The 17,235-nt window shown below is 39.8% G+C and overlaps 1 protein-coding gene and 1 long non-coding RNA gene across 7 annotated transcripts in view; one reads left to right on the top strand and one right to left on the bottom strand.

The window, feature by feature from the left end:
- Window positions 1-10,281: 10,281 nt before the first annotated feature.
- LOC132331686 (uncharacterized) lies at window positions 10,282-14,849 on the bottom strand. The gene is made up of 2 exons (XR_009487656.1): window positions 14,616-14,849; window positions 10,282-13,373 (listed from the first exon to the last, which is right to left on the bottom strand). It is a non-coding gene; the product is annotated as an uncharacterized LOC132331686 (long non-coding RNA).
- Window positions 14,850-14,900: 51 nt separating this feature from the next.
- The window catches only part of TRIP12 (thyroid hormone receptor interactor 12), a 78,018-nt gene continuing 75,683 nt past the window's right edge, over window positions 14,901-17,235 (top strand). For 5 of the 6 annotated variants that reach the window (XM_059855342.1, XM_059855341.1, XM_059855340.1 and 2 more), the window contains exon 1: window positions 15,231-15,371. The gene's annotated coding sequence lies outside the window, so the exon portion shown is untranslated. Of the gene's footprint in view, window positions 15,025-15,230; window positions 15,372-17,235 lie in introns of those variants that run through there. The other variant, XM_059855336.1, reaches the window with a different exon arrangement.

Below are 17,235 nucleotides of genomic sequence, written 5' to 3'. Positions count from 1 at the left end.
ACTTCTTTGACAGCTCAAATTTATAAAAAATGATGAACAATTTTGCCATGAATTAAAATGCAGTACAACTTTTTGCTTCAACTAATGGAGCAATTAGGAACATCTGCAAAACTCCAGCATATTTAAAGACTGTCTGAGCCTGAGCCAAGTTCAACAGGCAGTCCATTTTCTGTTGGTTCAGGACATATTCATTCCCCTCCTAGTCAAAACAAACAGTAATAACTGGAATTAAAGATTGGTTTTGTCATGGACTGTGAGTGCTGATTGAAACTTTTTCCATGGCTTGTGTATATATATCCAGTCCCTTGAGCTCAGAATGTGAAGCCTTTCCATCCATGGAACACTAACAGGGCTCACAGCCCTACCCAACAGCCTAAGGTGGTGTTATTATTTCTATCAAGTTCACTCGAAACTGACCAGTTGCAAAAGTTATAACAGGGAATCAGAAACACAAATGTAACAAACACAAACCTAAACAAAGAAGTTCAGGCCACATGAACTCAGCAGGACTAAAAATCTCTCAGTTGTGCTGTAGGAAGTGTTAGATTTTAATAAGCAAAGCATAGAGAATGTGTTGGTCCTATCTGAGACTCTGAGTGAGGATACACTCCAATTTATTATTGAAAAGAGATAAATGGCTGTACCCTCCCCCTACCCCCATACCTCTTTCCCAACATTCATATACTTCTTGGGAAAGCAGATCTCCTCCACCTCGGTGTAAATAATCACAGAATCACCAAGGCTGGGTTACACCTTCAAGATCATCCTGTCCAACCATCAGCCCAGCACCACCATAATCATCCCTAAATCATTCTCCAAGTGTCACATCCAGACACCTCTTGAACATTTCCAGAGAAAGTGACTCCAGCACCTCCCTGGAGAACTTACTCAAGTGAGATGATGATTACATAAGATGGTGATTCAATAAGATTATGTCAGCTAAAGCTGTTGATGAGAAAAACATAACTTTATTTCAAAATGACACCTTTCAATGTCATCATAAAACTGGGATAATTATGAAGTCACATTGTAAATATTTTTTTAATGTCCGTACAGAATGAGAATACAAAAGCAGTTTATTTAAAAAAAAATCAAGATCTCACCAATCCGAGGAGATTTGTGCTATTAGGTCTTGGGCTACAAAAGAGACTGCAGGTGCAGTTATCAACTTCTCCATTTCCAGACTAGGCCATAGCTCACCTCACCCACCCCCAGCAGTAACAGAATAAAGATGTCTCTGGATTAGTATTTTCAGAAGACTGCTTCTTCTGTGAACCATGATCAACTGCATCTTGTGACATGAACACTCCTTTTCCTGTTACTGTTGGAAGTGACATTTCTTTAAAAACAAACAAGCCCATTTCTCAGCATGAAAATGCCAAGTGTAACTGAAAAACAAAATAGCTACGTGCCCCCAGAACCACTTACCAAAACTGATAAATAACTGTTGCTTTTAAACTTTTGAACTTGCATACTTAACAATGTTCTACAGATTAAATCTGTAAGTCTATACATTAATCAACACTTTTCAGTCTGGGATATACAGTACAACAAAACAAAGTGTATACAGATAGAAAATACTCAAAATCTGCATTGCTGTAAGCAAGACAAACTTTTCACAGTAAGTATTCTATATACTTTTTGATTATTATTTTGTGTATATGAGTGAATTTATCTCTAATGTAAGCTTAAATATATGTGAGTGCCCAAGAACATATTTATTCCAAACACTAGAGTGGGGATATGTGTGTTTAGACTCTTGAAAAAGGTTTTTATCCTTACAGAATCTAACAAACTTTAAAATGGAATATAAGCCAACACTCTGCAAATTAAATATCCTTATCTATTATAGTAGATGTTTTAATATGGGTATAAAAATGCACTTGCAGTATTGTTGTACAATTCCAAATTATTGTTTTATAAATTCCAAGGCATTTTAACAGGAATTTCAAAAAATCTAAAGAAATACAGACTTCCATAACATTGCCTCCTCTTAATTGCTGTACCAGGAAGCACACTGCCATAGACCTCTGCCAAAATGGAAAGATCAGGCCAACATGTGGAGGCACAGGAAAAGTAAAATATTCAAGTAATTTTACTGAACACCACTGTGATTTTTTGAAACATTATTCCTTGATTTACAGGGGAACAAACTGTCAATAGCACCACTCCATTAAAAAACTGTTTTATGTACAAATACCCAGGGCAAATCGCAGTTACCTTGGTAATTTGTTAGCATGTGGTTATTTCAAATAAAAATATTGCATAGATTTTATAATGCTATACTATTTGCATAGATTAAAAGATGAAGAATGGAAAGTGTTATGAGAGCATCCTGGTTACCATGGACACATTCCATTCTCAATGTTATTTGGAGGTGCAAGTGGTAAAGGAATTCACCACTACACTGCTTATTCCATAGGCATTCTCTTCATTAAAAAAGAGGGAAGAGGAAAGGATGAGCAAACCCAAATCTAAACAGCAGGAACCAAACAAAGCTTCAGGTAAAAAGTAATTGCCATTTTTAAACCAATAAACAACTTAAATATTTAAGTGAAAATTAGCAAAAATTAAACTATTTAGGAATAATCTATTGTCAAAATGAATCTGAACTGTAGATTACCAGAAGCATAGAACTCTTTACATTGTATGAGAAAATAGTATTTGAAATTTGTCACATAGGGAGCCACCTTTTCAGGATGTGGGTCTCACTCTTCCTTTAATCTCCTTTGGGAGCTATGGAAGTAGACAAGTCTCACACGTCAGACTCACACTGTATAGTAAAAAACCTCTGGGGGAAGCTGAGACAGCCGGTGTGAATTGTGAAACCCTGTACAAAGGCAAATATGAGAAACTTTCTCCTTCCCCAGGACACATTATAAGTATTTCAAACTTCTTCAGATTCAGCTTTTTGCTTTGCTTAAAATTACTAACTCAAAATACAATTTCTCAGATTACAGGCTGTATGGAGGTTAACTTTTCCCTTAAATTATTCTCCTTTAAAAATTTAAACATTCATTGGAGAAGGAAGGTGACTACAGAATCTAGAAAATAACATTGATGAGATTCAGGAGATCTAGATTCAAGCATTTTCCTCTGTCCCAGGTGAATGGACTAAATCCCCAGACTTTGTTTTGAGCCTTGGATTTGTTATTACAGTCCAAGATCTCATTCCACTGTACAGTGAAGGAGCCATTACGTCTTCTACAGAGAAAATGTCACATCCTTAGTTAGTTTAAGAGACTTTATCTCTACTAAATCCCTTTACCCAGACTATTTTATCACATATTATATTACTTCTCCATCATATTAAAAAAAAAAAAACAAACCAACCTATGCTTTTGGTTGGGTTTTGTAGATTGAAGAAGACCATAAAATCTTGATTTCAGAATTAGAGAATTCAAATGATTCTGTCACTCAATTTATCATTTTGTCTTTTTTTCTCTTGCACAGTGTTGTTGCATTTTTACTACAATTGCAAATTAATCTACTGGTTTTAAAACAATTAGCTTCCATGTATTTTGGTTAAAAACTTGCCTATTTCACTCTCACTTAAAACTTTACAAAATAAAAGGGGAATAAATATCAGCATTACTGAAATATCTTAAAGGAGATAACTATAAATTAGATATTTCTAAAATTTTTACTTATGAAGAGGCATCCTCTTGTCATAGTTTTTCTACTCCGACTCTAACATAGTTGCATCTAATTGAGAAGCTGATACCATAGTAGAGGGGGTTTTTTACTTTATAGTGAAGTTTTTCCACTCAGTTGCATTTACATCTACACTGCAGCTTTGACTGCATAAGAAATAAAGGAAATTTTCAGCTGGACAACAGAAATTTTTAGGTTTAGACAAAGCTATGCTCATTCTGCAAGTGAATGAAGCTGAGGCTTCTCATTCACTTTAAAAATGCAAGACAGGTACCTTAGAATTTTACTAAATTTTCACCAAGAAGAAGCAACCATGTCTTGTGTCTAAACTATGAAAGCAGCTAGCACTGACAACGGACAGGTATTTGCAAAAGAACTAATATAAAATGTTTCATAACTTCAGAAAGGGCTGGAGTGAGGCTATCCTTAGGCATGGACACTGACCCAGCTCAAGTCAATGCTATTTTGATCCCTGTGGGATAAGCTGCTGCGGAATGATAACACACACGGGCAATTATTTCCTGAGAGGCTACAATGGCATAGTGTGATTAACTTAAAAGCAAGAATGCAGATCTTGTGGAACTGAAGAATCTGTTAAGTCTCCTTTTTTCCTTCCTGCCTCCAAGACCAGTTAGACACTTGGCAATGAAAATATATGACTGCCCAAAGCAGATTATTTTGAGAGTTCTGATTTGGTTAATATGCAAGAATGTGAACACTAGCAAATGCAGTCTGGAAGAAGGGACTATACTGGTTTCAGGACTGGTCGTGGTATGTAGCTCAAAATTACTGGCAGGGTTTGACCTGAAAAAGAAAGTAAAATGGACTATCAAGAGGTTGCATTTAATGAAGTCCTAATTGATTAGGGGTTCTCAGAAGTCTTTGAAGGACGGCTTTTTAGGAGTAAACACAAAAAAATGAAACACATCTGGGTGCAATAGTGCAAGAGTCCACCAAACTGAAGACTGTGGTGCCATACACTGGTGCCATTCCACATTTCAGGGATGAACAATATGAAATCAAACAGGTACTAGTTGCTGCCTGTTATGTCTGTGAAATCAGATGCTTTTTGTTCTTTTGGCAATTTATTAAGCCCTACCAAATTTAAAGCTTACAAGGTCCCTGCTTCATTTCACAACTGATACAAAACCTCGACATCTGCATTTGCTATAATATAGGAAATTATACAAATTACTATTTTGTCTGTACTGATAGGATTACATCTCTACAAGATAAAAGTTTGCTTCTGATGTGCACTCCGGTCACGAGAAGAAAAAGTAGGTTTATCTGGCATTTACTAGACATGGTCCATGTTTCAGTCTTTCTCAGAGATGTCCACTTCATCTATGCCAAAGAGTCTAAAGCGTACAAGCTAAAACCCAGCTGTGCTCAAGGAACTGTTCTACAAGAAATAACCATACACATCACTGAGTAATTCTGGACAACAGTGCGTACTTGAACGTTTGTACAGATTCTTCTCAGGACCACATTAGTCATCATGGAAACCCACATACTTCCCTTCCCCTATGTCTGCTTTGGTTTTGGAGAAAAAGAAGTTTTAATAGCAAGGAAAGCTAAAACAAGCTTTAGTTTGCTTTAGTTAGCAACCAAAAATATACCAGTGACTGTAGCAGAGTTCAGAGATAAACATAATGACACACGGAAAAAAAGATAATTTCCTGGTGCCAAGGCAAACTCTTGTGTGGTGCTTTTAACAAATATTTCAAGTGCATGAAGAGAAGAGAAATGTCTCAATTCCAAAATTTCACATATAGCAACTATGAAGTTGATAATTTTACCCTCACTTCACTCATGCTTGGAAACATCAACCCACTTAAACCAAGGGATTAGCTTTGCTTGTGTGTGTGCATGACTACCAAAGGCTCCCACTTAGAGCATCTGAAAAACATTTTAGTAAAATTCTGGAGGAAGATATAATAAAAAGCTTGGAAATAATAATTGTCTTTTCCTTTGGGGAATGCAGTACTTATATCTGAGCACAAAATTTGTTGTCTTGCCATGGTCTCTTCCCTTTCTCTCAGTTTCATACCTGGTTAATTCCTATTTTAGCATCATTCTTCCTTGGTTTTCCCAGAGCTTGTGGGTGGGAAAGAGAATAAATAAAAAGTGAAGAAAGTAAGGAAAAAAAAAGTAGGCAAAGCTGTTTATTACAGCTGCTTACAGCAATGGTGCTTTGGAAGCTAAGGTCTACCTTTGTATATAGACTTATGCACACAGATCAGAGAAACAATACACGAGTGAGAGACAATGCAGAAGGGAGAGGATGTGCTGAAGGGAAAGCAAAACTATCAGAGGGAATAAAATATTACTCTAGAGGATCAGAGTCTTCACTTATGAGCATGATACTTGCCATTTATTAATGTGATTAAACAGGCAGACCTAGATCAGACCGCCACAAAGAGATTATTCTACTACTTAACAGAACAAAGCATGCAAGCTAAGTGCAAGACATAACATTCCTTTCTAGATGGATGAGACACTGACAGGTTTAATTTAAAACCATTTCTTTTTCTTTTGTCCTCCTTAATTCAGTTTCAAGGTCTCCCTCTCACAATTTCAGGTCTAGTCAATGCTTTGATTTTGGTTTTTTTTTGGTGTTTGAGTTTGTTTCCTCTTTATTAGAGTAAAAAACTCCAAACAACAGAACAGAGCAGTCAGACTTTTGCTATCTGTCTAAAATGTCCTGAAGTACAGCAGTGTTACAGTGCAAAGTAATTTTTAGGGAATTAAAAACAGACCCCTCTTTTAGCAGGGTTTGTACATATAACTGGCAATCCTTTTTATTACAGATGAAGTCTTAGTTAAATCATCCCACTGCTCCCTTCTTGGATACTTCTTATCTTTCTGATTTGCATATATATCTTCCATCAGTTTAATATCTGCTGAAAACTGTTTTCCTATATTCGTACGTGGGCAGCTCACTTTCAGCACTGACATCTCCTGCTCTAAATTTTGAGGAACATCTATTGCACTGGCCCCTAAAATCTCACCACATTTTTAAAGAACAAACTAACACTATCAGTGTGTTTTTCAAAGTTCCCTGCCTGTCTATTTACAGCTTTAATTCCACCTCAAATGAGAAGATAGGAACACTAAAGAATCTATCACATGGTACAGGCATTCTGATGTACTTGGCTCCTACGCATGACTCCAGTTTTTAGAAAAAGCTGTGTTAACAAGTGTGCCCTTTCTCTCCATCAGTTACCAGCCCAGTACTACAGGCAGCATGTGCTACCTGTTGGTTGATTTTGCTTCCTGCTTCTTCAAACACTAGGATTTTTTCACTTCAATGCTAACTACTCATTTTACATGAAACTTAACACTGATTACCTCTAGGTTTCAGTCTCATTATAAACTGCATAGGAGGAAACAACTGTACAACTCAGCTGTAGCACCAACTTAGCAAAAGCTGAAATCTCTCATTATCATTTGTCATGATAATTTGATATGCACGTGTATTAAAACATACATTTTATTTTCTGTCACAAGTATCTGCTTGCTTTTTTTGATGCTTTCCAGCTACAGAGCTTCTCTTGCTTGCAATCCCCATCTGCTGTCATTCCTTTCACTCTATTGTTCACTGTCATCCTATTATGTTATTTAGAACTCTGGCTTCAGATACTCTCCTAGGTTTCTGTGTCTACAGTATTACTTTGAGTTTTTCAACAAATGATTTCTATCATTTTACTGTGCCCTAGTGTTCATTCTTCCAGTTCTCACCCTTCTCCAGATAATTTGTGTAATTCAGGCTTCAGCCAACAGATGACATTTACACTGGTTGTACCCAATGCACAATTTTAATCTAATTTTGTGAAGTCCATCCAAAAGCTGCAGGCACTTTTACTTTGTTGTTTTTTTTTTTTTTAGGCTTATTTCAGTTTAACACAAACTGATTTAGTTTATAGCAAATCAAAATCAAGCAAATCTGTAGAATAAAAATCCATAGAGCAGTTTAGACCACCAACTTTGTTTAAAAATTATTTCTAGGTTACAACGGTGTGTCTTTAGATAAGATCTTTCATAGCCTATGTCACATTGAGATAAAAATTTGGAACCTTTTCTAGCTTTGCCTTCTACACTTCTTGCCTTCTTCTTTCCCTTGAACACTTTGCTGAGTGCATTTAATTATTTTTGATAAATTAAAAAAGTATAAATATATGGTATGCCTAGTCAAGTAAACATATCTGACAGTTCTTCATCACAAATGCTACTGTGTATATGGAAAAAGAAATAATGTAAACAGTTCTTGGTTAATAAAGTGACAGAAAAAAGAAATAATTTTTATAACTTGAAGCAGGAAAAAGGAAAACAAATCAGGCAAGAACACAAACTGACTTTTGGTAACATGAAAGTAGAATTACTCCTGAGGTATCCCAAGACAGAGAACAAGATTCTTAAGGATTTACTACCTAAGTATAAAAATATAACTAAATCTTTCTTTGTTTCTAAAGAACAAGCACTGGCAATAAGGAGCATGTGAACATGACTTGGTTACTTCAAGAAATGTTTACATTATTAAGCAGAAAGTAGTTGTGATTGCTTACTTTGAGAAACTATTCACTTCATGACCTGAAAATCATCCTTGTCAGGTAGGACTGCATCAGGTACGATACTTTTAAAGAAAGCCACAAATATTAAAACCATGCATAATACTTAAACTGGGAGCTTAAACAGTGCAATTCTGTGAGATCCTGCTGTCTGTATATTAAAGACTAGATATAAGTAGACAAAACCCACCTGAGACAAAAGTAGAAAATACATCTCTAGGCTACCAGTGATATAGTAAAACCAGATTAATGACAAATAAACTATGATTACTTTATCATCTTTAACATATCTTAATTAAAACTGATATGAGAATATTACAATGCATCTTCAAATAACAGCTCAATCACTACTGAAAAAGGATTTTATAAGCCCACACGACAGCACTGCATTATCATAGGCTCACTAAGAACTCAACTTCACAAGTAATAATCACTCCATATAAGTTATATATCTAATTTCTAATCAATAAATGAATGTTTCACAGGGTTAAGCATTTAGTAATGTTTGTGGGGAAAAAACCCCAAAACAATCACCCTCCAAAAGAGAATTGAGTCTTCTGGGAAGGTAAAACCCCACCACTTACATTGCTGTATGTAATGCCTTCTGTAGAGAAATCTTGCTCTGCTAATAACGAAAGCCCTGAAATTCCAGCATTGCCATTGCAACATGTCACCAATTGCATTTCAGCTGTTAAAAGCCCAAATTTTCCTATGTCAGTCCTTGTGCTGTATTACATTTTCAATATTGCAGCATGACCAAAGAATTTCCAAATCTTCCCCAAAACCTTATGGATAAGATCTAGCAGCTGCAAACACCCAGAGGTGGCACATCACAGAAGTGACAGGTACCATGAGGCATCCAAACCATAACACGTCACAACACTGCTAAACCGACTTATTTTAGCTTTGGACTGAAACACCTGACAACAATATTCATGTTTTTCCAGTTCAGCATTATTTCCCCAGAGAAACTGTCTCCATTTTCTCCGAGTAGCTCTACTGTTTACTTTGATGTCTGAATTAGAGACAGCAAAAAAAGCAAAGGTGATTTCCCTATGTATTTTAAGCTTAATGAACATTCTCCTGATAATAACTGATTAATACTGTGTGATAGCATTACCATGAAAATATTTGATTCTTTTGGAAATACACCTTTTCAGCATAGCAGAGCATTTCCTGAGCTGGGACAAAATGGCTGCTTTCTCCTGGTCTCAACAAACTATACTTGAAATATTTCTACTTTATGACAACAACAAGAATTTCCTATTTTATGCAGTTGAAGTCCTCCATACAAATAACTCATAATAAAAATATAATTTTTTAAACTCCCTCTTGAGAAATTTCTATGCTCTTTTTGTTTGCTTAGAACACAAATCTCTGTTTAAAAAGTCAAAGAAGAGACTTGGATAGAATCCGGCTAGGTAGTAACTGGTATGGCATCCCTCAGGTTTCAAATGCAAATAAAATAGCAGAATTTTGAAAAAGGTTCATCTCCCACAGATATTTACTTAAAATAAGACTTATCTTTCCAAAAATTGTTTTGTGTAACATGAAATTAATTTCAGCTCAATTACTATTAGAACATCTGTTATTTCCCCCCCCTCCATCCATCTGGCTTAAGCACTTCAAATGGCATCTGCTGTCAATCAAATAGGTTACATATCAAATGTCATCATAAAGACTTGAAAACAAGCCAAAGATATAACAGTTAACTGTATAATACCTTTTTTCCAAATGGAGGAGCTATCCTTGCAGGTTTAATAAATCATGAATGTTCTCACAACAGAAAATCAGCCAGCCTACCACTAAAAGGATCATGTATTAATGTCTCCTAATATGGAAACTTCATAAAAAATAATAAGTGGTTGGGGTGTTTTGTTGTTTAATTTTTGTTTGTTGGTGGTGGTGTGGTGGTGATTTTTTGTTTGTTGGGGTTTTTGTAGTATAGGACTTACAGAGATCAGTTAGAGAATTGGGTTGTTTGAAAAAGGATTTTTTTAAAAAATAGGTTCTTAAAGATTTAAGTGCTATAGGTTCAGAATTTTTGCTTACAACTAAAAAAGCCAGAAAAAAACCTTTATTTTTAAAATTGAAACAACTAATTATAGGATCTTTTAAGCAAATATTATAGTACTCAGTATCCAAAATAATGTGCTGTGCTCAGAATGTATTGATTTAATCAGAAACTGATTGAAGACATAGAGGCGAACACTAAACAATAGGAGCAATGAGGGGTAAAGAACAAGAACATTCATGAGAACTGTTTGCCCAGTTCCTTACACTGTTCATCTACATCTCCTGTGTATATCTTTGAGAGAACCCAGTTGCTGATCTCTGGCCAAACACACAATTCTGCAGTTGCATATTTGACAGAGTCCTGGCTGTTACACGAGCAGATCATGTGTGGAATACTGCACAGAACCACGGCAGCCTTGTGAATGTACCAAGCTGGTCTTTTGTGGGTAAGTAGCTGAACATTTTACTAACATGACAAAATCTTCTGATTAGTGTAGCATTCATTAAATGGTGACAGATGCTAGTATTAATTACATGTTGAGCGGATCATTTTCCCATTACATTTCTTTTGTTACCAGCCTCATCATTCCAGTTATCAGCCTGCCCTATAAGCAGATTAAGCACCAGACTTTTTTTTTTTTTTTTTTTGAGGGTGGGGGATGTGTGTCTATATTCCTTGTTTCTTGTTTGACCAAAATGAGTGACTGATCTTTCCTACACTACCCCACCATCTGGATTCCTCTCTTGCACTTTTCAAAACCTGTACTTATCATCTGTTAGACAATTTATAAGAAATGTTATTTTGGAAGGTTATTAGAGTGGCTCTCTCAAGCCATCTTACATTTAATGTTGGAAGCCATAGGATTAATCACTTGCCTTGTACAATGTGATAAATGTTGCCAAATTACAACTGGCATATCAAATATTAATTTGGCATTTCAAGATTGAAAAACATGTACAGTAAAAGGTATACATGAAACAAGTTGCCATCCCTCGTGTCAGTCTTGAACAAAAAGATTCCCATTCTATGTAATAGTACATGCACTCAAACAGCACAAAAACTATTCACCATTTCCATGAGCACTAGCAGGATTCCTAGAACACATTTTATGGCAAAGAATGATTTTATATTTATTATGTTTATTCTGACATGTACACCGACTTCTCCTTCATAACAACTCAGAGCAGTCCTGGAGAGGAAAAAAGGAAACAAACAAACAAACAAAAAATAAATTGAAAAGTACAAATGGCAAAGTCATTCATCTGGAAATAATTTCTGCCATAAACCAAAAGGTTATAAATTGAAAGCTGACAGAGGAGAAAGACATTGGAATAATAACTAATCGAAGGATGATCAAGAGTCATTAATGTGATTTTGGTAGAGAAAGTTAAATACAAACCTAAAATTTAAATCACCCAGTTTTTTTCAGAAGACATGGGGAAGTAACAATGCTTTTGCACATGGTACTTATTAGGCTTATTATTATTAAGAACAAAATTATTAATGGGAATAAGTGCAATGAGAAAATGAGAGTGACCAAGAAGAAGGGAGTCTGTTTCACAAGTGGAGTCTGATAAAACAAAACAAGCTCTATCCAGAATGCGCATTTATTACCTATATACAATATATCTCATATATATATATATACATATATATACAGCATTGTTACCTACTCAAAAGATATCCAAACAAAATAAATGTAAATTAATCTGTGTAACTGCACTTCTAACCATCAGAGAAGTGATGATCTGGAGCAGTTGTTCTGTGTGAAGTAGCAGAGGAAAAAAAGCTTCACTGCTTTTGAAGCACATCAAATTTATGCTATGGAGATCTATTATGTAGCTGGATGAAACAGCAGGCACTGGGACTTGATGACCTGAAGTTGTCTCTTTCAGTCTTATATTTCTGCAGTGGAACTGGCAGATGCCCACACAGGGGAAATATGTGGAATAGCTTCTGTGCATTTGTAAAATTATGATTGCTGACTTAAAATAGCTTCTTGAAAAAAATTATTTTCGCTGATGGCTCGGAAGATCTCTCCTTCCACACAATCCAGCTGGGTGAATTGCATTCTGTGAATGCTTATTTATGCAACTAAGTTTCTTGCCCTAACACGTTCTTAAGATCTTCTGTATTTGTACAGGATTTCTGGTTCTGTGACAGTTTGACTTTATATTCAGCTGATAACTGGAAATCCTGGCCATAACCACAGGTCCACAAGCTTGGAGCATTATAAGATATGCCCAGTAAATTGATAACTTCATCCTGGAGGAGCTGAATTTACTGCTTATGTAAAGCCCAAGTAGACTGTTCAAAGAAGGGCAGCACTGGACAGTGTTATGATGGGAGCTTTCATACAAATCCACTATGCAGCCACAAACTCCCCTTTTTGCTTTTAAAGAAAATAACAACAGACAGTGCTGAAACCACTCACTTCCAAGAACAGGGCTGTTCAAAGTAGAAGGTTTCAGCATTCATGTAACCCTGTGCTAGGTTGGAGGCTTAGACTGTGAGGCCTTTCAGGCAAAGACTGTTATTTATTAGGAAACTGCAAAACAGCACCCTGGGAACGTGAGCCAACAACAAGGCCTCCTCCATGCTAACCCAGGATGGCTAAATATATTTTACATGAGACACAACTTGGAACATCAGTGATGCACATATCTTCAACTGCTATTTTTGACACAGGTCTCTTTGCAGGAGATGCCATAGCCTGAAGAAAGGTTAACTAGCATCCAGAAGTTTTACATGTACAGAAGTTAAAACTGGAGACACTACTTATGTGAGGGTGTCTTGAGGAGTAAGGAATTGAAATTTGAGTGAATTGGAAAGTTTTGCTGGAATCAGATGCATTAGCTTCAGAAAATATAGTGATATATTCAAATACTTACATTCACCACACAATACTCAAATGGTCTCATTGCCATAAAATCAAAGCTGAATTTTTTAAACCAGTTATTTTTCAATGACACCAGCTTCCTGGTAATGCTTTGTACAATGAACATTTGCAGAACAATTTGAACTTACTTACTCTTGACAGTTATGAAGCTTTTTTTGCATGGTTTATGTTAACTGATTTTGGTTGGTTTTCAGGATATATTTGGGCAGCTGAAAACAAGCCCAAGAACAGATACCTGAAGTGTGGGACAGGAAACAGAAATGAGAACCAAAAACCTGAAGACAGTAATAATAATAATAACTATCTTATTTTTATTATCCAAGTGCAAAAATGAATAGCAAAGACCCCACAACACTCAGTCACATTCAACAGACAAGCAGAGCACTGGTAGGATTCCTATGGGGTCAGTGGGACAGGCCCACTACAAGACTTCAGCTACTCAAAAACATGCATTTCCCAGTTATTGTGCAGCAGGTCTTCCCTGAAAGAACACATGTTCATTATTTTGGTTTACTTTATGAAAACAAACTGAAAACTTCCTCCTAGTTTAAAAATATGTTGTGATTTTTTTTTTTTTTTGGTTCTGGTGAGACATTTAAAGAACTTTTTCAGAAAAGTTTCTGCAACTTTACATTTTCTAAATCATTATGTCCAGCTTGAGACAAGTATTTGTGTTTCTCTCTCTAATAAAGTAAGTAAACTAAGTAAAAAATGTCTCAAAATGAAACAAAGATTATAGTATATTTGCATTTCTGTTTCATAATCTTATAAACTCATAATCAGATTTGTTAAATTTCATTTGTTTACTGTCCAACATTTCTCATTCACGATTCTATTAGATTACTCTGAACAATACCCATATTGCACATTTTGCAGGATATTTTAAAACAAAGGTTAAAAAAACTCTTCCAAGATATTTATCATTGCTTATTTCCCTGTTTGAAAAACCAGTTATCTACACTGGTGAAAGGCAGGACATCTAATATCTCCAGGTACAATGTGGAAAATATATACAGCCCTCCCATTCCCAAATGTTAATTTCATGTTCTTGGAATGACATGTTAGATTATTGCTTAGCTCTCTGCATTAAGTCTGATTACCTCGAAAGCGCAGCTAAACTTATCTTTCTTTAGGAGGAATACTTAAGGATTTGTCGTTTATTTGCATTAAATGTCGTGCCACATTTATTTGTGAGGCATTTCTGAGAGTAAATTTATGTCTGTTTTAAAGGTATAAAATCACGATGTGTATATACTACTTCGCAAGGCTTCTCAGTCACATTTCTCTTTCCTCCGGTTCCTCACGCAGGGCCCCATCCCACAGGCTCGGGAAAGCCCAGGTAGAAGGAATCTCCCACATACAGAGGCTCCCCGTCCAGAGGCACTTTCGCCCATGCCTGGAAATACCCTTTTTGGTAGCCGGCCCTCACGCAGCCGGGCGTTCCCGGCCCTCAGGAGGCCAGACCAGCGGCACTTACTGGCGGCGCTTCCCGGGTCGCTCCCGGCGGCGTTAGCGGGGCCCCGCGTCCTGCACCGGCACGGAGGGGCTCCTTCCCCAAGGACAAGCCGTCGCTAAAGCCGCTGCCGCCTCAGGCTAGCGGTCGGTCTGCCTTCCTTCCTTCCTTCCTTCCAGGGCGGCGGGGAGAGCGGCGGCCCCGCGCGGCTCCGCCGCCGCCATTTTGGGACGCTGGCGGGCGGTCTCCATGGCAACCAGGAAGGGGCGGACATCGCGCGGGGTCACCGCTAGCCCGGCCCCCTCTTAAAGGAGCAGCCGCGGCGGCCCCGCGGTGCCGGGCAGGGTCTGACCCCCGCCGCCGGTGCCACCAGCGACCCGTGCCCCGGCCGCCCCCTGGCCGCCCCGAGGGGGGACATTCCCGTGGACCCGAGGTGACGACCCCGGCGGAGGGATACCGACCGCCGCCAGCGGCTCCGCCGAGCGCAGCGAGCGGGCCGCGCTCCGGGCCGCGGCGGGGGCTGCGCGGGGGGCGGCAGCCGGGGCAGGGGCCGCCCGCCGGCCTGGGGCGCGCGCGGGCCCCGGCGGGGCCCCGGCGCCAGGAGAAAGTAGTCCCGCGGCCTCCCCCTCGCGCCGCTGGAAGGGGTTCGGCGGCGGAGGCGGCGGACGAGGCGTCGCTCGGTGCTGCGGCTTCAGCTGATAATTGAAGGGAAGCGAGGCGGCTGCTGCCGGGAGGAGGGAGGCACGGAGCGTCTGCGGAGGCCGCACCGGGACAAACTAGGTACCCGGGGCCCCTCCGCTCGGTCGGGGGGCGCCGGGGAGGCGGGCGCGGGGCGGCGGGGCGCTCGCTGGGCCCCTCGGCGACTCCGGGCCGGGCCTGTTGTGTCATCCTGGCATTAGCCGAGCTGCCCTTCCTGGCGGCCCGGGGCAGGGGGAGGGGAGCGGCGCCATCCCGGAGCATTGTTGCGGATGGGGGTTGGGGGGGCGAATGGGAGCCGGGAACGACGCGGGGCCGTGCTGGTGAGTGTGTGGGGCGGCCCGGAGGGGTGGAATGGGGCCCTCGCCGTGGAGGGAAGGGGTGGAAACGGAGCTGACAAAATGGCCAGGCGGTCCCCGAGCCCGCTGCAGGGATATCTCTCGCCCCCCCACCCAGGGCAGGGGTGCCGGGGGCCACCTGGCCTCTCCCGGGCCGCCTGGCGGGGAGGGGGGCGGCAGCGCGGCCGCCCCTCGGCGGGCCCTATGTGGCTGCTGATACAAAAGGGCAGTGTCAGTGTTGACACTGCCGTGCCGATTTCGATGCCCTTCCCTGTCTTCCCTCCCCCACTCCGCTTGGCCCCCTTTTCCTTAGTGGTCCTTTCTTACCCACCCCCTTTTATTTTTTTTTTGTTCCCCTCCAGAAAAGCTCGGGAATATCTTTAAGGAAAAAAATAGCAATTTCTTTTTCTTTCCCTCCTGCCCAGCTCGGTAAAAATGCTAAACAATCGGCCGACGTCCATATTTCACAAGCTTTTTTGGGGGGAGGAAGAAGGTGGGCAGAAAACGGAGGCGCCCGTGGGGTCGGAGTCACAAAGCTGGCTGCCCACGAAAGGGATTATTTTCGCAGCTAAATGTTTTCGAGCTGATGTTTTTTCTTGTTTTCAGTCAAGAAGCAAGTTGCCTGGTCCTTGCGTTTGCTTGCATAATGCGTCGTACTTGGAGGCTGATCAAACGCTGGGTTCTGCCTTTCCTGCCTGGCTCTTCCTCCTTCCCTTTTCCCGGGGGGCTGGGTCGTGGGACAAGTTTGAGGGGGCTGGTGGCGCTGGGGCTCCCGGCTGCTGCCCCGGTGATCCGGGGAAGGGAAGGAACCGAGGCCGGGGCTCTCGCCAGACCTGCAGGCCTGTCTTCCTGTGTCCAACTTTTTTATTGTTCCCCCTTCCCCCTTCCGAGTGCACGGGCTCTCCGGCAGGCGGGGGTTTGCTCGGCTCGGGAGTCCCAAAGTCTAGACGGGGAACCGGAAAATAATAGGGGAAAGAATGGAAAGTTATGTCAAGGGCTTTGGGGGAAAAACATCGACGTATCGAACAAAGGTCCTGCCTGTGTTGGAGAGAGAGGCCTGCCTGTGAGGCCTGATTGTGTCGCATTTACACACGGGGAAGAAATGAGTGCTTGGTACTGGCCTAAATTTATTCTGTAAGTCTGGCATAGAACTTAGGAATGCTTTCAGAGAGTGTGTAGTTTGTTTTGGGACTGTTTTTGTTATGTGTAGCAATCCAGTAATAGTTTTTATTTTATTTCCTTTTTTTCCCCCTAAAAAGACAGTTTAGGTTGTTTTGTTTTTTATTTTTCTTCCTGCCTTGTTCAGCAGAAATTATACTGATTCAGAGCTTCTAACACTGTAATGCAAAACTTAACTCGGACTAACTTGCACAGTTTGTGTTGTGTGTAACGTGAATTTTGAGCTTCCTGGTTCTCTAAAGGCTGCCATGAACAGGAATTCAGTAGTTACCAGCTGATAAATTTGAAGTACATCTATCATAATGAGAAAGAAGAGGAATTCTGAGCACTTAATTTAATTTTCAACATTTTCTTGTGGGAACCGACACTGTGGATATACTTTTGTAAGACTTTAAAAGCTAGCAGGCATTCCTGTGATTATTTCTGTTTAT

Source organism: Haemorhous mexicanus, chromosome 10 (genome assembly GCF_027477595.1).
Source record: "Haemorhous mexicanus isolate bHaeMex1 chromosome 10, bHaeMex1.pri, whole genome shotgun sequence".
Classification (NCBI taxonomy): Eukaryota; Metazoa; Chordata; class Aves; order Passeriformes; family Fringillidae; genus Haemorhous; species Haemorhous mexicanus.
The sequence above is the reverse complement of the archived record's forward strand: the minus strand, read 5'-3'. Positions and strand labels throughout refer to the sequence as shown.